We start from the raw sequence: 23,185 nt of genomic DNA, 5'->3' as shown, positions 1-23,185 counted from the left end.
TAATACAAACACAAAGGGCAGCACGGCGGGGCAGTGGTTAGCGTGTGTGTAGACACTTCTTGGTCTTGGGAACCTCCTGAGTGGATTCAAATCCAGCTACCGGACTTCCTGTGCGGAGTTTGTATGTTCTCCCCGTGCTTGCGTGGGTTTCCTCTGGGCACTCTGGTTTCCTCCCACATTCCAAAGACATGCATTTCAGGTGGATTGGCCGGTCCAAATTATCCCTAGGTGTGAATGAGCGAGCGAGTTGTCTGTCCATATGTGCCCTGCGACTGGTTGGCAACCAGCTCAGGGTGTCCCCTGCCCACTGCCCGATGATTGCTGGGATGGGCTCCAGCACCCCCGCGACCCTACTGAGGATAAGCTGTGCAGCTAATGAGATAAGATGAGACAAAGTTGGACTGTTTGACTTGATTCGTCAATCGATCTCTAAATATATACAATTATATTTGTAACATTTGTTGGCCAACCCCTGCTAAAGTACGTAGAAATAACTTTTACATTCCTATCAAGAAATAATAAAGACTGCAAAGAACAGTCACCATAACAGATGTCCACGGATAAAGAGTACAAGCCCTGGCTATGATAAACTTAACAGGCAATGTAGTGAGACAAACTCTTGGCGCAAACATATGCAGAACAGGGAAAACAGCTTTTAGCGAAGGTGCGGGCATATGGCCGGTTGTTGTCTGGACAGGAAGATGCTGTGTCACCTTGCTCCCCACCTGTAGCTGCCTACCGGACCAAAGAAGACGATTTAAGGTGATGTGTGCAAACACGGGTCAGCATACATATTTGCTTCCATTATCTTCCAGGCCATATGCTTATCTTGTTGATCCGTGCAGCATCCGACAAGTGTGACACACTCTGTCGCCGCGGCCAGGCAGGCGTGAAAAGAAACCTGAAGAGCACAGAGACCTTTCAAGAACATGGTCATCACCTCCAAGTATTTACTCTCTCCTTGCTCCTGACTAGAGCCTCTCTTCTCTCATTTCTGATTGCGGGCACGTCTTGACAAGTGATGACTATTTGCATAATATGATGGACACCGGCCTTCTCACAGAAACCTGAATATGTGTTAGTGTACTCTGGCTGATGAGTTTAAGCTTTAGTAGAAACTTAAAAAAGGAGAGACAGTATTGATGGATTTTAAACATGGGAGATAAGACTTCAGATAATAAAGACCAACCTGTTCTAAAGGCACTTTCCTGAGCCTTTTTTAATAAATCCTATAGGTTACAAAAGTTTGTACACGATAAAGGCTGTAAACATCAAAGAAGGGCAACATGATTGGCCAAAAGTGACAATGATGTAAACGTTAACACAACAAACAACAGAGCAACATAATTGTTACAACAAAGAACTGACATCCTATACATACGTCTTTGTATGTGTCCTATATTTAAAACAGGATAAAATTATCATTGTCCCTTGTGGTTCCTTGTATTGAAGGAATACAGTATACCAGAGGTCTCAAACTCATGACCCGAGGGCATATTGCAGCCCTCAGGATGGTCATTTGAGATCCCTGCCTTAATATGAAAGTTGAAGGGACACTGTGTATTCTCACCATGGTCTATTTATTCTCATTCTTTTCTACCCAGCCATTTTTTTTTTGTGGTTAGCTGTAGCCGCAAGATAGTGGAGTAGAATGTCCGATTTTTTGAGGTAAGGCTTATGTTGTTTAAAATACAAGTTTTTTGATGTACAACTATGTTCAAAATGCACATTAATTTGGTAGTTCACTTGTCTTTTCTATTTATTTAAATACACATTATTTTAATTTTAACTATGCCATTCATGCAAACAATAGAGATATTTTTTTTCCAAAATATCAGCGGCAACGTCCTGGTAAAACAAATATGTCTGTAATTAAATTAGATACAAACTGAATTTCCTAAATAGTCATTTTTACAGTGTTTGTTTGACCTTCCGTAATGCACCCATTGTGACAAGTGTAGTAACACACTGCATGTTTTCTGACTCAGTAGGGTGTAGAAGTAAGATCTTGGGCTCAGGTTTAGAATGTCAATCATTAAGTCAGGCCAGGCCGGGTGTCTGTTATTTTTTTATTTGTATTTTTTTTCTTTGTGCACTTACTTTTATACAAGTAATTATTGAGATAACTGCTTTTTACTTCTACTTGAGTAATATTTTTCTGAAGTAACTGTAATTTTACTTGAGTAACACACTCAAGCACTGCACTTGGGTGCCAAAGTTATATTGTTCAGATAACTCTATTGTAAAGAACACGCTTACTAAATTATCAGTCAAACTCCAAATCACTAAATCAAATGAAAATGTTATCCTTTGTGACACTAAAAATGCAAAATCTTCCAAAATCTACGTGGCTTGCGTCAGACGCTATTTTCACTTCTTGCAAATAACTTACAAGCTTCACAAGCTTTCTATTTATCAGACAAGTAATTGTGGCTTGTGTTTTGGTAGTGCAGTGGTTAACACGTTTGCCTAACATGGGAAAAATGCCTGGTTTGGAAACATTGTGTTAACCTAGAGAGGAGTAGGCATCACCAAGTTATATTTGAACATGACAACCACAGGAAATGCTATCCCTACCACCCAAGAGGTTAAGGGATCCAACCGATCTGCAGAATATAATTTTATTTTTGGTGCATTTTGCTCAATTTCGCTGCACTTCCCAGAAATGCCCACTTCGGCACCGAAGTATTTATTTTGGCACTGCACTTCAAGGTGCCCCCTTGATTTAAGCGACTCTGCCAGAAGTAAATTCCAAGCTGTGTACTTGAGATGAAACCCACACTTCTGCCCTGAACTACCCACTGTGCCAAGGTACACACAGTGTTTAAGTAAAGCTTTGGGTTATTTCAGGCTGGGTACCTCAAGTCAAGATAATCATTTGGGTACGGATGGGATCAGGCTTATAAACCTGCAAGCCAGGTCAGGTTGGGCTGGATTCTTAGGCCTGATCTCACTTCTACTTGCTTGACACATCCCAAATATTCTTGTTTTAGAATTTTTGTTATTCCACTGAATCCTTACCTGCCCTTCCGATCCCGAGTACAGCCTGACAAACTCGTGGACTTTCGCCTCCGTTGAGTTTACTGGAACACCAACCCCTCATCTGCATCTTGGACCACAAGTGTTGCTAAATAAAAGGAATATCAATCATTAATAAGGGGACTCATTGCCTGAGGACGACTTATATGGAGGTAGAATAGCCAACATAACAAGCTGGCATCCTATGTAATCTCTTTTGCTGCTATCCAATATGCAAAATAGATTATTTTCTTCATCAATGACAGGGCATAATTTTTGATAGTGGAATTCATTTATTTCCATCCCCGCGACCCTAATGAGGATAAGCGGTACGGCTAATGAGATGAGATGAGATGAGATTTATTTCTATTAAAAAAAAAAAAAAATAAAAAAAAAATCCATAGACATGCATTTCAGGTGGATTGGCCGGTCCAAATTGTTCCTAGGTGTGAATGAGCGAGCAAGTTGTCTGTCCCTGTGTGCCCTGCGATTGGCTGGCGACCAGTTCAGGGTGTCCCCTGCCCACTGCCCGATGATTGCTTGGATGGGCTCCAGCACCCCCGTGACCCTACTAAGGATAAGCGGTGCATAGCTGATGAGATGAGCTGAGATGAGATAAAAAGGAGAATTTAAACCAGTGTTCACAATTTTCGACTCAATTAAGTATTCCCTTTTCAAAAATAAACATGCACTGTCCCGCTAGTAGGAAAAAGACACAAATGATGCTCCTTGCTGGACATCATGCCATAAATTCTGGTCGGTGTGGCAAAAGGGAGCCAATTATTTTGCCACTTTTCAGCAATTGCTGCATGCTTCTCGTTCTCAAATGTGACAGATTAGAGTAGGGAGCAGTAATGAAAGCGAGACATGTGGATAATAAGTCTCACTTGCACTATTGTTAATTAAACAAAGGAAAGGACAGCATCTGGCTCAGACTCAGGCACATTAAAGTGCTGTTTCAAAGTGTTTTCTTTACTTAAAACGGCTGCTTACGTTCTCAAGCCACGGCGAGGAACACCTTCAAAGGAGGCGGAATGTCTTTGTTGACGTGTCACATTCAGCAGCTTAATGAGAGATTCCAGTCATAGGCGGGCTGTTCCTCACCGCGGGCGGAGGGCAGGATGTGATCCAAGCCAATGAGAGATGCAAACAGTAACTGTGACAGCAGAGGGGAGGAGGGTGCGGCGGAATAAAATGGGACACTTTCATGCTGCTGCAGGATACAGGGAACCTTATTTTGAGGACATCCAAAAGCAGGAGTTCGCAAACTATGGTCCGCGGTCCGGATCCAGATATGGTTGTGCACCCTGAACAAGAGTGTTACTGAAAAAAAGTAATCTGTACATGTTTGTAAATAGTTCCCTTAAAAAAAATCAGATACCCCCCAGATTACTGACATCAAAAGTAGTGCAGTACTCTGAAAGTAACAATCTTTTTTTAGATTACCGTATATACTCGCAATAAAGCTGACTTCCTCAAATTGCTTGAAAATAGCCACATAATAAAATAATTATAAGCAAATGTATGAGCTTGCCCACTAACAGTTAGCCGAGACACTCTATTTTGTCTGTAGACTTTGCGCAAAGGGAGCCGCGTGGATGCCCACACATCTACAGTAGTTTGTATTTTGTAACAAAATGTATGTTAAACAATACTGAGTAAACAAAAACAGTGAACAGTGACAGGTAGATAAGAGAGAAGCCCGCCCGACCTTAACATAATGGCTGACGCTCTAGGCCCAACCGGCCTGAAATTTGAATTATCTTACAGGATCTTAAGGCTCTAGGCTGAAAGTGGTGGACAAATACCTTTTCCACTTGTGAAAAAATTGCTTCCTTCGTAGTTTTCCTACTTTTCGCCATTAAATCAACACACCAGTTATATTTCCTTGTTTTACAGCTGGTGGCACTATTTGGTAGAAAAGTGAAGTTTCACAGCTAGCTGGTGTTAAAAATGCCAACTTGGAATCCATCCATCTATTATTTGCACCGCCTATCCTCAGTAGCGTCGCGGGGAACTCGGAATATCTTTGGTGAAATCAACAGCTTTCTCGCGACTGATTTTACAGGCCAGGGGCAGCAGAGCTTATTGCGAAGGCCTCCAGGTAGATGCATGAAATGTGATTGGTTAAACGCTCAAATGTGGAAGCACACATTTGGAAGCTACGCAACCAGGGAAGAAGCAATGAAAAAAAGCTCACATACAATTTGAGATAGTTTAATAATTTTTGATGGACAAAGAAAAAGAATAACTAACATTATTTATGACTAACTTCCATGACATGTGATATTAAAACTAGTCAACTGTTTTTATTAAGTAGCAGAGTGAGGCACGTTTCTGGTTGTAACATGTTTCAAAACCGGGCCGCAACAGTGAGAATACCAAACTCTTACCACTGGTAATACAGATGACACAAGCTAAAGGCCTCGGGCGAGGTTGGGGCCGTGGTTTGTTGAACCGTTTGATTAAAAAATAATTGCATCAATCAAGCTGTTGGTTCTGATAGAGGATTGGATTTGGCTTCTTGGAGTGGTCCGTGGTTGGGGGCTGTAATACCTAAATTGACTGCTACAAAACCGATTGCAGTTTTCGGGGTATTTATTTGGGGGCGCCGGAACCTAGCGTAAGACACTTACATAGGCCTAAAGTAAAAACTGTTTACATTTTCATGAAAAGAGGTTTAGCAGTTTTGGAGCCTTTAAATGTTAGGTTCATGTCCCCAACATTTTTAATAAAACGCTCTGCAATATAGGACAAAGAGAATCGGTTCTTTATAATTAGTTACTTTATTAATCATCATATTGAGAGCCGCCGAGATTCTGCTGTTAGACATCTTTTCGCTCGCTCTGCCCTGCTTGCTGCGCTCTGGCTCGGCTCGGCTCTGGCTCTGAGGATCTCCTCGAAAAACCTCCCTTCTAATATTCAGTTTTTGCCTTTGCTACGTAGAGTTGATTAGTCTTCTTTGGAAAGCTTGTCATCTGGCTGAAGATGGACGGTTTCCTGTTGTTTTGGGAGAGCCTCCTTTTCCTTCTTCTCACGCTTTTTGGTTAAAAACAATCTTGAGTTATGGCATGAAGAGGTCATAGGTCAGGCTACATCCGTTGGTATGTGAGAACAAAACACAGTCTGTAAAAACAACTCATGGCCCTGGAGTTTAGTTTACGGGCTGAGAACTCTTCAATAATGGCTGAGAACACATATAACATATTAAATGTCAACTGTAGGATAAATACAACTCCATCATTCCCTCCTCTTTATCCTATCGGTGATTTAATACTTCATTCAACTGTCACTTCGCAATACGATTTTCAACAGAGAAATCATGAACACAACAACAGTTGTTACACTTAGAGGTTGTCGTCATAATGACCAGGATCTGAGTAAAAATCATGAAAATGCAGAGACAGGCAATCATCATCAACATTTGTGTCATTACAATTTTCACCATCGTCATTTTTATGGTAATTGCCAGAGTCATCATCAGCATCGGTGTCCGAGGGCAACAGAGCATACAAAGGTACCATCTTTGCCTGCATTGGGGCAAGAGCTGTTGTAATTAGTCTCATTAGCAATGTTCTTATGCACGGAATACAACAACATCCACACAATGTGAGAATTGCCGCAAAAACGGCTATAGCCATATATTAATATTTTTTATATTTCCCAAACGTATCTCCAAAACCATCCCACATTGATGTGTCAACTCCTGAGTGGTCTTTCATCTTGTTGTTAAGTGACCTGAGGCCTTCCAGGGCCTTTGTCAGACTTCCGTCTGCTGCCGTGTTGTTCGGTATGAACGTGCAACATTGGTCACCAAAGATAGAACAGACCCCTCCCTTTTCAGCCAGTAGCATATCAACAGCAATCCGGTTCTGGAAAGCCATGAGGGAGGTAGCAGAGAGTTGCTCGTGTATGGCGGAGAAACCTTGTTCTGTTTTGTTTCCTAACTTCTGCACATTGAAATGGATATAGTTTATTCTGTCAACATTTTTATTAATTGTACACCAATAACAAATCAAAGATTCAAAACCCGCTGCTACTTGATCTGCTAATTTGTATTCATCTGGTACGCCTCTTGGAACACCGATACTGTCGATGTATGTAGGATCATTGTCACTCCAGGCATAGGTAGACCTTTACTTTTCCATGCATGTGGTAACAAGCTCTTCACAGATGTTAGCAATTCAGGGATTGTGGTGGCGGTTATAGACACAGGTAAAATAAGAGACACAGATGCACACAATCCCGTGGTATTGTACGGTAGTCTATCATACAACTTGTCTTCTCCACACCACCACCAGATGTCACTCCGGGAGAGTGGTTTAAATGTTATATTGACTGTCAACATTTGGTGACATTGTATACTATTCAGATTACTTATATTGTCACCAAATCCGGTTCTATTTATACAGGTAAAATTATTTTGAGCTACTCTTTTAGAAAACACAGGCTTATGTTTTTCAACTGTCGTTATGGGGTAGGTTTGATCCCAGAAAGAGCAGTTTCCGTTTGGTACAGCATTATTCATTACGTTTATCAGGCACTCTGAGTTCAGAGTGGATGGTACAACTCTCAAAAGAGGGCGAGCACCCATACACACAACACAATCCGTCATGACAGCATGTGCCGCCTGCTCAGCCATTAGCAACCAGTTGTTATCTATCCTTGAAATTTCTGTGGTAACTTTGAACCACCCATCAATGTCTTTGACTGACATGCTTACTGATGTGATATTTGTCGTTACAGAGTAGTTACTTAATTTTGGCTGATCAGTCGATTTCATACTGTCATTTACACACACTACGACCGGGAAAAAAGGGATCCATGCCCGAGGACCAGGCCCATAACGTGAAACCCCAGCACGTGCTGTTAAAAAAAATCTGATCCCGGAGGTCGAATTGTCTGGTTTGTAACGGTTATAGTCAGTTGTAAATTGCTTCCTTGATGCAATTTAACCCGATTTTTTGAAATACTGGGCCTCAGAGCTGTCCCCTGGGGTCCAGTACTCCCCTGCTTCCGTTATAACCAAATACTCCCACCCTTGGAACGCTCCGTGTCCAAACACGTACCACCAGTACTCCTCCCACCCTTGCCCAGTAATATGTGTTGGCTGTCTCCCTAGACTGCCTCACTGGAACCCTTTTAAAGAGGTTATCGGTATGGACATCACAATGGTGGCATTTGGTGGCACAGTCACTGTCACAGAGTTGTTATAGGTCCACGATATTAACCAAGAGTGCATGTTGTGGCGTGTTTACTGGGGAGTCGGCACATTCCACTAACACCCCTGCTTATATTAAATTTTCAATCACTGGTTGTATCCCAGCCATAGCATCTGGCTTGAGTGGATCAGGTAAGAATACTGCTGCTATGGCAAACATTATTTTGTACACACAGTTACCATAAACACAAATCATTATTCAAGTAAGCACAATCAGTTTCATACTTATGAACAATTATTTTCCAAAGCAAAAACGCAACAGGATTTGCAATGAGCGTTCAAAAATTGGCATTTGAGCGTCCATTGAAGTTCCATGATTTTCATTTGTTTCCAAGAGGGCACTCGAAAACCACTCTATATTTTGCTCGAAAAAAGAACTGCTACCATATGCAATAATATTTTGTTTGTTTGTTTGTACATGATTCAAATTGAATCGTTTCTTCCGGCGCCGTCACGAATGGCAGCCACTCCAGCAGCTCCCGTGTTATTTTCGATTGTTCTCGATTGTTTGTTCTCAGCTCAGGGATGCTGCTGGAAATGTGAATTTCCCTTCGGGGATGAACAAAGTATCTATCTATCTATCTATCTATCTGACTTTATGTCTGAATACTATCTTGGCCTGGTCACGCTGTTTGGTGTTGCTCAGCAGAGCTTTCTTCTTCACATTCAAAGGACATGTGACCCCTCGACCGCAGGCCCAACACTTCACGTCTCGCCGTGTGTGTTACCCCCACTCCCTTGAGCTCGTTGTTTATGAGCCTAGCTGGGATGTGCTCCATATCACTCCCTTGGCCTCGCTGTTGATAAGCGGCGCAGACAATGGATGACTGTCTTTGGCTCTTTCAGCAAATTAGTCCATGGCCTCTTTTTGACAGATTTATATGTCCTTTGGAGACTTAGAAAGAGTCTTTTTTGCGGAATTCACTGGCACTTGAGAGTCTCGTTAATTCCACTGTGCTTACGTAGTGGGATTTTTTTTTTAGTGAATTGGCCGGATTACTCTATGTCTTAAATTTTTCTCTAAATTTAAGTACTAGTTGACATTATCTTAGTTTAATCAATTTCTACCCATTTATTTCCCATGCAATTATTCTTAAATTAGCCCGATATGTCTCAAAATCAACTAATCCGTTTTTTCCTATGGCCCTCTTCAAGATTGATCAGTTTCTCATTGTCTTCTAAAAATGCTCTTCCATAGAAACCGTTTCCTTTTAACTTAACCAAACCATAAATCAGTATTTGTTACACATTTGTTTATCATTTGTCAATTGTAACACTCATTCTAAAAAAATTCAGTGTGTAATCAATTGTCCTCCCAATTGTCCTTTGGGCTAAACTTGTCAAAATTCCAAACCCACACACTATCTAAACATCAAAAATCTCAAAAGATCTAAAAAATCTCTAAAAATGCCAAATCGAACTTAATGTCATAACTTTTCTAATTGTATTTTCTTCTCTCTGTAATCATAATCAATCTTTTGTTATTGATTCAATATACAGCAATACATACCCGTCACTCATGAACCATCTTGTTGAGTGTATTTATTTTGTTTATTCATTATCTTTTATTCTGCGCAACAATCTTTGCTTCTACGCATTAGTCTATGTTCTATGCAGCCCTTCGAGATCCCTTGTGATCAAGGCTATACAGATCAACATGATCTGGTCCGACTATTAATACGTTTCTTTTTTCCTTTGTTTAAAGGTAACATTTCATTCATTGACTGAAATAGCTTCAGCTACGTTATTAATGATTTCTAATCTCGAATTTTCCTTTCTGTGTTAGTTTGTCGTCATTTTCAAACTTCTCTCAAAATTTTGATTATTTTATTGAGAGTAATGTATTATTTAATACGAGAACAACTAAGGAAATAATCTTTTTACGTATTACGCCTCTTTTGAATTTGTCCATTTACGAACGAGAAGATTGACACTAAAATTATGGACCGTTTTTAGTCATCTTTATTGCTTTAATCGTCCTTGCTTTATTAGGAGCAAAACTACACGTCTTAAAGTTATTACCCTTTGCTATTCGCATTTTCAACGAAAAATGATTAGTTGTTTACTCAAATATCCTTTCTTTTTAAACTATTCTGTATAATTATCTTGTATTATACACTCAGTGTTTTCATTTTCCCACTTACCTGTCCTAGACGCATCATTTATGCTGGGGACGCAACTTTTTTTTTTCCTTTAAATTTTCATTATCATTTAGTTTACTCTTTAACAAAGATTTAACGCATTACAAGCTTTGTCATTATTTTGAATTTGCTGTACGAGTTTTTTTTTTTTTTTATTTTCCTGCACGCCGATCTTCACTAATGAGATCTCGTCGCTTCGAGATTACGTCATTGTTGTTGGTAATTCTTGTCGAGCGAAGGTCAGTCTTTTTATTAGACAAACGGCTTTTTTCCTTGTTCAATTCATCAAAGAGAGCTTGCTTTCAAACGGCTCATTTGTTTTGATGATTGATATCACGAACTATGTTGTACTAAGATGTTAAAGAAAAGTACAGTAAGTAGAAAAATGGAAAAAGACAAGCCTGTTATTCGCAATTACCATCAACAAATGCAGAAAATAAATTAATAATTCGATGATCAAAACTGAATGAATACGCAGATATCTACTATATTTGTCACCGATTTATAAGTTCGATCTTTGTATCACTAAATTTCAGGGGTTCTGCCAAGATCTATAAATCTTTTAGCAAGCTAGTACACGGAATTCAAAATTCCTATCATATTATCATTATTGATAGTTCAGTTTAAAAAAAAAATCATATATATCAGGGTGTCCCCTGCCCACTGCCTGATGATTGCTGGGATGGGCTCCAGCACCCCCGCGACTCTACTGAGGATAAGCGGTGCAGCTGCTGAGATGAGATATATATTATATATGTGTGTGCAGCACGGTGGCGCAGTGGCCAGCACGTGTGCGGCATTACTAAGGACCTGGGAACAGGTGTGTGTGTTCCAAGCCAGCCTGCATGCTCTCATTGTTACGGTTTACTTTCCTCTTTCAAAAAAACATGCATTTCAAGTGGACTGACTGGTCCAAATTGTCCCTATGTGTGAATGAGCTAGTGAATTGTCTATCTTTGTGTGCCCTGCAATTGGCTTGCAACCAGTTCAGGGTGTCCTCCAATCGCTGCTCGATGATCGCTGTGATGGATTCCAACAAGATGAGATCTACTTATCATAGTTATGGTTCATACCGGCCGAATATGAACACAAAACTTTTCTGGTTCTCACCTGTAACGCCTTTATTGTTGACATATTCCTTTAATATCATAAAAATTCCATCGTTCATCCCATTCAAATATCTTCATCATCGTTAGTAATGCTACTTATTTTTTCCTCACCGTTCCTCCATTTTCTCCTCAGCGGATTGTTGAGTCCAAATGAGACAAGAACCAAAATTCTGAAACTCAAAAACATCGTTAGAGCAACACTTTTGCTGTAAAATCAAACGTTTCCTTCCTTTGCAGTGTTTTCACGATAGTTCACTAATATATATATATATATATATATATATATATATATTTTTATTTTTTTTTTAGTCTATAATATTTCTCATTATGGCAACAAAATAGTGTAGTTTTTGTATCACTACAGTATTTTTGTAGTCGAATTTATTATTGTAATACTTTGCAATTCTCTCATTTCTTGTTCTAAAGCAAAACAATATGTTATGTCTATGTTCATTTGCCTTCAAATAGATTTTCATCCTTTATATAATTTTCTTTTATTTTTATAGCTTATCTATAAAATTACTGTCACATGTTTTGACTATTTTTTACCAAATGCATATTACACAAATCTCAACTGTATGTAACATCTTACATGCAAATATTTCTGTGTAAATATTGTTTCACTATAACTTTATCTTCTCCTCAATTTAGTGTCCACTTAATTCCTGCGTCCTCATATTCACCTCTTTTTTTTTTTTTAATTATTCACAGCTTGCTCGGTGTCACGTGTGAATCCCACTTCTAGATTTAAAACCATTATTCAACCCAGAAAAATAACTCCCTTTTTAATTAATCACTGCCAAGGCCGTGCTATGACCCATGATCTGACCTACTCAGGATTAGTCAGTTTCTCGTTATCTATATCTATGTTTTACTCTGTCAATAAGGGGGTCCACTTGGCCTTTTAGCCATTGAGAATCGGGCGGTAAAACCCTACCCTCTTCACGGCTTCTCCTCGGAAGTGGGTAAATGACCTGGGGGGTGTTAGCGCATGTGAATGATTTGGCATATTGTGGGGGCGGCGTGGAGCGAGGCATATTACTGTGTGCCTGCTCTTCCTCCCTTTAATCGACGCGGTTCACTATATGGCCCTGTATATTCATTATCCTCCTTTTTAGGATACATTACGGTATTTCCACAAAGGTAATGCCATAAATCGCAAATGGTTTGCATCTAAACAACGCATTTCAAGTCAATGAAGATCTTCAAAAGCACTCTATAATGTGCTCCACTCTACCCATTTACTTACTCTAGATTTAAAACAGTTCAATATTGAAAAAGTAAGTTTTTTTTTTTTTTTTTCCAATCTATTGTATTAAGGTTAGTCTCACTTAATTTTCACCAAATTATCTCTCTTAATATTTAATTAACTTTCCCCTTTATGTTTCTCTCTCCCCTTTTTTTTTTTTTTTTTTCTTTAAACCAATTAAATCTACTATTTTAGCTTCACCTATTTAATGTGAAAATGGCATCTATTTATTTATGAATTATCTTACTCATTTGAATTTCACTCAATCCATTTTTTCCATTTTAATTGAAAGAGAAAAAAAAAGTATTTATAAACAATTTTTTCAATATTTTTTGGTATAAAAATGCCCTTATCTCAAATTAGTGTATTTCAATTCACTCAATTAGATTTTTCCTATTCTTCCCAGTCCTTTTTTACCAATTTTTTGAACTGAAAACAGGAATATTTTATCTTTTTCGGTATTATTCTGGCATTATTTTGATTTAACGCATCTAAATAGCTCATTTATATTTTTCCCAAATTTCTCACTTTTATCCAGTAACACAGAGGCTCGATTGCGGTCGGGTCTTCCTTATAAATGACTCTTCACCTATGAGTTCGAGTATTTATTATTATTATTATTATTATTTTTTATATAAATACAATTGCCCAGGGGCAACTTTATATTTCATTCGCTCTTTCTCAATCACACAGACGTCTTGTTTTTTATCGTGATCACGTTCTTACATCGCTTGTTCTTTTTCCACTTATTTTCAGTTGACAGAGGACTCCGCACATCCTTGTGAAATTTAACTAACTTTAAAGCGCTGGGTTAGGGGAGTCCACACCTCCCGCGGAATTTTAACTGTCTGAAAACTATTTACCTGATAGAGTCTAGAATTGTCAGGGTTTTTCTGTTAAGAATCTGCCCCCCGTAATTTCTTTTTTTTTTTTAACGGAGGATTCTTAAACTTTGTCTCTGTTAAGATTTTCCTTTTCTACAGAGAATTCTTAATCTTTTCGACGGAGGATTCTTAAACCTTAAGAATCTACCCCCCGCGCTCGCGAGTCAATTTCTTTTACCGGTTATCTACATGCACACAATGTTACGAATAAATTTTACTCACGATTCTCTAAGTCCTTGGCTTTCCGTCAACCGTCAGATACCAGCCCGCGAGGGAAGGTCCAGTCCCGGAAAAAGGGTCTTTATGCTGTGGCCACAGTCTTTGCTGGATTTTCCTCTCGCGTCCTGGAATCATCTGGTATCTTGGAATCCGGTTTCGAAGGACCAATTAAATGTTAGGTTCATGTCCCCAACATTTTTAATAAAACGCTCTGCAATATAGGACAAAGAGAATCGGTTCTTTATAATTAGTTACTTTATTAATCATCATATTGAGAGCCGCCGAGATTCTGCTGTTAGACATCTTTTCGCTCGCTCTGCCCTGCTTGCTGCGCTCTGGCTCGGCTCGGCTCTGGCTCTGAGGATCTCCTCGAAAAACCTCCCTTCTAATATTCAGTTTTTGCCTTTGCTACGTAGAGTTGATTAGTCTTCTTTGGAAAGCTTGTCATCTGGCTGAAGATGGACGGTTTCCTGTTGTTTTGGGAGAGCCTCCTTTTCCTTCTTCTCACGCTTTTTGGTTAAAAACAATCTTGAGTTATGGCATGAAGAGGTCATAGGTCAGGCTACATCCGTTGGTATGTGAGAACAAAACACAGTCTGTAAAAACAACTCATGGCCCTGGAGTTTAGTTTACGGGCTGAGAACTCTTCAATAATGGCTGAGAACACATATAACATATTAAATGTCAACTGTAGGATAAATACAACTCCATCAATAAGTCACATACAAAACCAACACGGGATTCGTATCATAGATGAGATGGATATATTATTTAGATAAATTACAATTAGATATTAAAAAGCATTGGGTTTTATTTCGTTATCACATTATTTTTAGTTAAGGTACCAGAGACAAATGTTAAATCTGTTGTGCATTTCACATGTTATAATGAAAATACATGTGTCAATTTCAATGGTTAAAATGGAATAATTGTGTCGTAATGAGATGACCTTTTTGCAAGCCATCTATACCACTGGTGGTCCAGTGCTCTGACAACTAAGCTGATCGTGTACCTGATGAGACTGTACACAGAAAGTTTATGTTCCATGGACTTTGTTTTCTGTGAATAACCCACAGAGTGTTATTTGTGTTGTTTTGTATTTCGTAGTGTTATTTTGTGAATTCTGTTCTGCGAAGTAGCCAGAGGGGGTCATCTGGTAATTATTTATTCATAAATAATGTCATAATTGTTTCCTGACTTTTTTTCTGTGAAGAATCCAAAGAGGGCAGCACGGCGGCGCAGTGGTTAGCGTGTGTGCGGCACAGTTCTAAGGTCTTGGGAACCTCCTGTGTGGGTTCAAATCCAGCTACCGGACTTACTGTGCAGAGTTTGTATGTTCTCCTCGTGCTTGTGTGGGTTTCCTCCGGGCACTCCAGTTTCCTCCCACATTCTATAGACATGCATTTCAGGTGGATTGGCCGGTCCAAATTGTCCCTAGGTGTGAATGAGCGTCTGTCCCTGTGTGCCCTGCGATTGGCTGGCAACCAGTTCAGGGTGTCCCCTGCCCACTGCCCGATGATTGCTGGGATGGGCTCCTGCACCCCCGCGACCCAACTGAGGATAAGCGGTGCAGCTAATGAGATGAGATGAGATGAATCCAAAAGGGTTATATGATTGTGTCCTACTGGAAAACTAAAGGTAAAATTGGGCCAACAAAAGTTCAGCCCGACCTGACCCGAGTCGCGGATATAAAAACCCAAACCCTCCCGTACCTGACGCATTAACTTGATTTGATAAACGAGCCCCAAAAAAAACCCAAGCTTTAATTTGCAGTCAAAGTAAAGACAAAGATTTAGTCCGGCCATGCGTACTTAAGCACCAAACTGTGCGTATAAGCTGAACTCCACAGCTTGGGGTTTCCCCGAGTCCCTCAAATCAAGTGTGCAGTACAAGTGCAGCACCAAAATGAACAGTTGATAAAGTGCGCATCTCCGTGATGTGCAGCAAATAGTAAAAGATTTGGCCAACAAGCAGAAAGAAAGTTTGTAAAGCTTGAAAGCTATTGGCAAGAAGCAGAAATGACATCTGACAAAGTGGAAGAGGAAAGCCGCGCGATTTTTACCCCAACAATGAGAAGGAAAATGTATTTGTATTTTGTGATTTTAAGTTAACCTGATAGTTTGGTAAGCATCTTTTTATCTAAATTATTACTTGAGTAAAAGTAAGTACCTGCTGTATAGATCATCTAGAAAGAAGAAAAAAATTTTTTTAGAGAAACCTGATCGGCCCGACTTAGTACTTGACATTTTAAGCCCAAACCCAGCCCGGCTCCAAAATCATACTTCTACTGAAAACATTACATGTTTACAATTTGAAATTCCTGCAATCATCACACTTTACCTGTGACAAACTGACCCCAACCTCTCATCAGAGATGAGGGAATATATGGTGCCCTCACAGGAAAATGTTTAGGTGCAACAGACCAGAGCGGACACAGGACTCAATTGCATGCGTTTCTCAGATTTTATTGAAAGAGAGTGAGATTTTAAGCTTGCTTGATTGCTTGATCCAAGGACTGGCGGAGAGCGAAATCAAGCAAGGCGGGGATGACACTTCCGTGTCGGAAGAAGGCAGGCGGGAATGGCACGTCGTTTGACCAAGTCTGGAGATCAGAGGCGACGTCGAGTTCGTAATAGTGGTCGTAGGCAGGCGGCAGGCAGAACAGGTGTAGTCAGGTTCAGAAATGGGTCGAAAACAGGGATCAGGCAGAAAACAGGTTTAACAGCGATGAAGTCGGACGAAAACGCCCACTGGGTGAAAACACAACAGCTCGCAAACAATCTGACAAAGTTTAAACAGAAGACAGGGGCTTAAGAAGGGTGTAGCCACCAATCAGCTTGTCCGGGCTGTTGGCGCCACTCAAGCTGCCACAGGTGTTCCAAATAGGCAATCATGACATTAGGGTCCCCTGCCCAAAAGGGAACAACAGGTGACCTCAGTCAGAGAAGTCATTGTTCTACACGGATGAGCGCATGTGCTCAGTTCGTTACGACAAGAGAATACGCTAACAAGAAAAAAATAAATCTCTGAGACAGGTGCTAAAGTCATATTCCGCGACCATTCGACAGTAACTGGTAACCCATGGCAACACCTTCCGCCTCCATCTTATTCCAAAATCATATCACGGTAGTAATAGCAGTCGGGACCACATAGTGAGGGAGCATATAGCGTTAGCTTGTAATTAAGAAGATTTCACATACATAGTGTTCATTCTGCTTAATGACCCACTGACTTAATTGTCTACCGATGAATATTTAATGACAGCAGCTGCCACATTTGCAGTGGAAATGAACCAGTTGGAGCAGCTTTGTCGGAAAGTCAATGTGGGCGGCATCATTTAAATATTTTTCAACATTTTACGCAGGGGGCTGAGACAGGGCTGTAATTTTAACGTTCCACCGTTAACAAAGGTATTATTTATATCCAAACTGCTTGTGTAAACTTGGACTTGGAGGAACACAACATCCTGTAGGGGTTGGCTATTCGATCCAAATATCAATGTCATCAATACTAAGCAAATACTCAGATCAGATCAATACTATTGTCCTGGGTTTGATACCTCACCCCTACACTAATTTCCTCAAAGCATTGCTTTCATGAGTAGATAGCGCAGTCCTTCTCTTTCTCTCACCCTGTGCCCTCGGCCACTCCTTCAGTGTAGGCCTTATTGTGCTACAAGCAGGCCGAATCTGGACGCACCCTTATCAGAGACTAAGTACGACAGTGGCAAACGGGAAGTGCAGCATTGTGTGGACTTTAACTTTAATCAATTGTCCTTTTATAATGTGAAAAATAATGAAGGAGGATGGTTCAATTATTCAAGCTTCATGACATTTTCAAACAAAGAGTATCAGTATCAGATCAGTATGGATAGATAATATCATGTATTTATTTAGATCGGATTGAGAATACAAGTTTAAAATTGCCCACCGCTACAATCATGAGCACCATCTCAACAAACTAAATTAATACAAATACATTTGATCACTGTACTAACTGACCAAAGCGTGTGACATATGGCTGTAAAATGGAGGCGTGAGCTTAGGGAAAGAAATGTGAACGTCATTTGGAAACTAGGTTGAGAAAGTCAAAAATAGCTTCAAAGGGTCTCAGACTTGAGAACAAAATCCCAAGAGTAAGCCTTCCGAGGTAAGAAGAAAAAAAATCCAAATTCATTGAGGATTTCAATGATGTTAAGCATGCTTGATGGTTGCTTTGGCTGACCTTTTTTTTTTAGTTACATAGAATGCTGTACATAAACCAATACAACAAAATGAGCTATTGTCATTATATGTCTTCAAATATTTCTGTTGGAATACACACAGGTGTATTCATAACTGATGATTTCACAAAACCTTTTTTTACTGATTCACAGAAAAATATGCTCATATTATTCGGATCTCATTTTTTTTAGTAAAATAACAACAAACATTCTTAAAATAAGCCAATAATGGGGAGTAACCAGAGGTGGGTAGAGTACCCAAACATTTTACTCAAGTAAAAGTTATTTCAGAACAATATTACTTAAGTAGAAGTAAAAGTAGTCATCTGTATACTTACTTGAGTTAAAAAAAATACTTGATGAGAAAATTACTCAAGTACTGAGTAACTGTAGCAGCGTCGTATAAAACAATGAAAATAAATAGTATTAATCAAATAAATAAATTAAGCTCAAGTACCACCAAGTGGCACATTTAAAGCCCCAATACAAGCAGACAACAAGCTCGCCCATGAACTCAAAAAAAGGAGACATTGCATATTGTAGCTGGTGTTTCACACCCTTTTTCAGGAGAACATGCGTATAATGTCCAGCCAGGGGTGCTCCTCATCTTCTGTGTTTTCATAGTCTGGATTGCTGAGCGGCATTTTCGATCTGTTTTAACTGTAAACAACTCCCCGGAGCATATTTTTTCTCCCCACAAACTTGCTTAATAAACTATACTATGTGGGTAAAATTTTAGCACTTTTTTCTAGGACTACAAGCGACTAGTCATGGGCAAAATGAGGCGTGGCTTTGAAGCTGGTGTAAAGAAGGAAGTGGGCGTGACAAATGAAGCCCCACTTGAAGCCTGTGTCAGTGACGTAGCATCACGTGACTTGTGAAATGAAGCCTCGTTTTCGGCCGAGTTCTTCGAGCAGATCTGTGACCAGGCCCGACCCATCGCTAGCTTTTGCTAACATGTTACGCAGGTAAGAAAAGGGCTTGAATTCGATGCAAACGGGGAGCGAGTAGTGAACGGAATTCTTACTCTATTACAAAAGTGGCTCTTTTGGCTCGGCTCACTAATAAATCCCTCTCAAGTCCCAAAAGACTCTCTGTTTTTGTTGCCTTAATCCATATACTACCGATTATACCGATTATAATGAAACATTTTGCTCAAAGTACAAGAGAAACAACTTTATTTTGTAATGTAAAAAGGTAATAGTAAAACTCCATCAAAAACACTAAAATATTAAAATATTTATCGATCTACCAAAAATCCATACAAAACAATTGTAACCTCTCATATACTCAACCAATTTAATTTCAAAAACACAGAATTCATAAAATGTGCATATTGACCAATTACAACATAAAGAGTCTCAAAAAGAACCACATCTTTATTAATGGGGAGTCAGCTCCCATCATTCACTTAGAGCCGCTTCGTTTGAGAATGACACATCAAGAGTAATAAGTTGAGATGTTTAGAAGACAGCGGCAGCTTGTCAGTTAGAAATACAGTCATATGCAAAAATTTGGGCACCCCTGTTCATTTTTAAGATTTTCCTTTATAAATGATTGGTTGTTCAGATCAGCAATTTAGTTAAATATAACAATTAGCAGACAAACACAGTGACATCTGAGAAGCGAAATGAAGTTTATAGGATTTACAGAAAATGTGCAATAATTGTAGGCAGGTGCATACATTTGGGCGTTCCCAACAGAAGAATTACATCAAGATTTAGTAGATCCTCCTTTTGCAGAAATAACAACCTTTAAACCAGGGGTGTCAAACTCATTTGAACTCGGGGGCCGCACGATAGAACAAACATTCTCTCGGGGGCCGGACGAGTAGATTAAAGAGAAAGAAAAAGAGATAAAAAAATAAGAGAAAGAGGGCGGGACAAAGAAAGAAAAAGAGAGAGGGAGAGAGCATGGAAAACAAAAGATAAAAAGTCGTGAGAGAGGGGGAAAATAAAGGGAGAGGAAGAAAGGAATCCAAAGAGAACTAGAAAAATAGAAGGGGAGAAAAGAGAAAAGAAAGCGCGAAGGGTAGGAAGAGAGAAAAAGAAAAGAGAGAAAAGGAAAAAAGGACGTTAGAGCAAAAGAGGTTAAAAGACACAGAGAGAGAAAGAGACAAAGAGTGAGGGGCAAACAGAGTTCCCGAATGTTTGATCTTACATTACACAGTCCAGCGTTTTTCCGAATTGCTCAGTCCACAATTAGTAGATTTGGGAGTCCACAATTGAAAGGATTTGGGAGTACAGTCAATAAACATGCCCGATTAAAGTCGCCGTCGACGATAAAGCTCCGTTGGGGTAGTGCAAGCTGATGTTTAGCAGCGGGCAGGAGATATAGCGCTATGCTAACGTTAGCATCTGGTGAAACTGTTAGCGGTGGAAAGTATACAGCAAACACAAAGACCACAGTTAACTCTCCCGGTACATAGCTAGAAACTCCATATCGAGTGAGCATTGTGTATCAATGGTTCCGCTATTATTGTAGCGCGTAGTCTCCAACCCCTGTTTTTACCGGAGTCTTCGTCTCGTTCGAGCCGGTGATGTAATGCGGCGTCGGGAAAGCCAAGACTCCGTGATGGCAAAAAAAAGTCCTCCAATTCCGGACGTTGTTGGTGGCGATCCGCAGCTCAATTCACTCATTGTGGACGGATGGATCTGGCGTTGGTTGAACATGCTTGGGAGCGCTGGTCTGTGTGGTCGCCTTCTTAGCTTAGCTCAGCCTTTTCTCCGTCGTTGTCATTGTCGGCAGGCGGCAAATCTTCCAGGGAGATCCGGTGGTCTCTGTATATCCCTCGGGATGTAGTGGATATTATTGTAAGTGCGAAGGGAGTCGAAGGGAAAATAAGAGGGATCAGGGGACACTGAAAAACAAAAGACGAACTGGAGCTCGAGCCGCAACGTCTAGTAGACGCGCCGCCATCTTGAAATTGAGAAGAAAGAAAGAAAGAAGGAAAGAAAGAAAGACATAGAGAAAGAAGGAAAGAAAGAAAGACAGAAACAAAGAAAGATAGAAAGACAGAAACAAAAAAAGAAAGAAAGAAAGCAAGAAGGAAAGAAAGAAGGACAGAAACAAAGAAAGACAGAAAGACAGAAACAAAAAAGAAAAAAGAGAGAAAGAAAGAAAGAAAGAGAGAGAGAGAAAAGAGAGAGAGAAAAATAAATACGAGTACAGTGTCTTTGTTGGAGGCACCTGGCTTTGGCAACATCAAGTTGACATATTTCAACCTGCAGCTTGTTTTTCTCTTGCGCTTCTCTGAGTGTTGTCTCGCGGGCCGGATTCAATCCCTTAGCGGGCCTGATCTGGCCCGCGGGCCGCCTGTTTGACACCTGTGCTTTAAACGCTTCCGATAGCTTCCGATGAGGGTCTGGATTCCGATTGAAGTTATTTTTGACCATTCTTCTTTACAAAACATCTCCATATCAGTCAGGTTTGATGGTTTCTGAGCATGGACAGCCCACTTTAAATCACACCACAGATTTTCAATGATATTCAGGTCTGGGGACTGAGATGGCCATTCCAGAACATTGTATTTGTTCCTCTGCATGAATTCCATAGTAGAATTTGAGGAATGTTTGGGGTTGTTGTCTTGTTGAAGTATCCAGGCCCGGCGCAACTTCAGCTTTGTCACTGATTCTAGAACATTGTTCGCAAGAATTTGCTGATACTAACTGGAATCGATGCGACCTTCAACTTTAACAAGATTGCCAGTGCCTGCACTGGCCACACAGCCCCCACAGCATGATGGAACCACCACCAATTTTTACTGTGGGTAGCAAGTGTTTGTCTTGGAATGCTGTGCTCTTCTTCCACCATGCAAACCGCTCCTTGTTATGTCCAAATGAAATTTTAGTTTCATCAGTCCACAGCACCTTATTCCAAAATGAAGCTGGCTTGTCCAAATGTGCTTAAGCATACCTAAAGTGACTGTTTGTGGCATGTGCGCAGAAAAGGCTCTTGCAGCATTACTCTCCCATACAGTGTCTCCTTGTGCAAAGTGTGCTGAATAGTTGAACGATGCGACTGTAATTTTATTTTCCCCACACGCATGTGAAGAGTATTGCTATTTTATCATTTGTTGTACTCAAGTTGATTAGTCTCTCATTCATAGTCAGCAATAGTGATGTCATATATAGTAAGTGAATGATTTTTTTATCTTATTTAATTGACTATAAGGGATTTAATATAATACAAATCAAATTTTGTTGTATGCAGAAAGCTGAAGGTCGCGCCGTTTGAAGTGGAGAGTGTTTTGGCTGGGGAATTTTGATAGTGGGGCGCTGACGAGGTAATTAGGACTTGTTTTGATAAACACTTGGCATTGCTATGAGCTGATAAGCTTTCTTTTTGTGAGCCCTTCAGACATGGCGGCGTCTTCCGGCGAGGAGGAGGTGGCGACTGGGTGGAAGCCACGTGAGGAGTCGGCCAGGGGAGGAGTTCCTGGCCCGCCCACGGGAGGAGTCAGTCCACCCAAGGGGGAGGGGCCGATGCCCCGACGTGTCAAAAGGACGAAACACGGAAGAGACATGAGAGACAAACGGGAGCAAGGCTTGACGAAAAATAATTAGACTAATTCGACAGTAATTCGACACAATTCGATGGAATTCACTTAATGATAATTTAAAAAAATAAATCTGCCCCTGTGTGAAAATGCCTGTCTCTTGTCAATATTTTTTCCCTAATATCAAGAAAAAAGCACGCATTCTTAGGAGAATAAAGTTTGTGTTTGGTTAGTAGAGTCAGATCAAAAACAATCCAGTTACAATAATAATGTTATTGATTACATATTTTAACAGGCAACTAGTTACCTTTAAAAACGTGACCCTGTTGTATGGTGAATCACTACTCTCCAAATACCGCCCTTTTTTAAGCTAAGTATCTTGTGAAAAAATAAGGAACCTTGAAAGATTCACCATTTGTCCCACAAGAACATTTTATTTTTTTTTCCAGTTGGAGTATTATTGAATTACCAAAAATGCTTGATAAACTGACTTAAGCCAGTAATCGACAGAACCACCCTTGCCTACCAACAGCCCGTGATAGACAGCTCCCTAATATGCTTGTACTAGTGTGCTCTGGAAAACAATGTTTTTGGCTCCAGGAGTTGACTAGCTTCTCGAGATTT

General features: G+C 40.1%; 1 long non-coding RNA gene across 1 annotated transcript; it reads left to right on the top strand.

Annotated features, from left to right (window-relative positions):
- Positions 1–1,392: 1,392 nt before the first annotated feature.
- Positions 1,393–22,693, top strand: LOC148369344 (uncharacterized). The gene is made up of 3 exons (XR_015849875.1): positions 1,393–1,668; positions 22,276–22,348; positions 22,423–22,693. It is a non-coding gene; the product is annotated as an uncharacterized LOC148369344 (long non-coding RNA).
- Positions 22,694–23,185: the final 492 nt, after the last annotated feature.

The sequence above is a fragment of the Urocampus carinirostris genome, chromosome 3, assembly GCF_059441175.1.
Source record: "Urocampus carinirostris isolate Australia breed hairy pipefish chromosome 3, RoL_Ucar_1.0, whole genome shotgun sequence".
NCBI lineage: Eukaryota > Metazoa > Chordata > Actinopteri > Syngnathiformes > Syngnathidae > Urocampus > Urocampus carinirostris.
The sequence above is the reverse complement of the archived record's forward strand: the minus strand, read 5'-3'. Positions and strand labels throughout refer to the sequence as shown.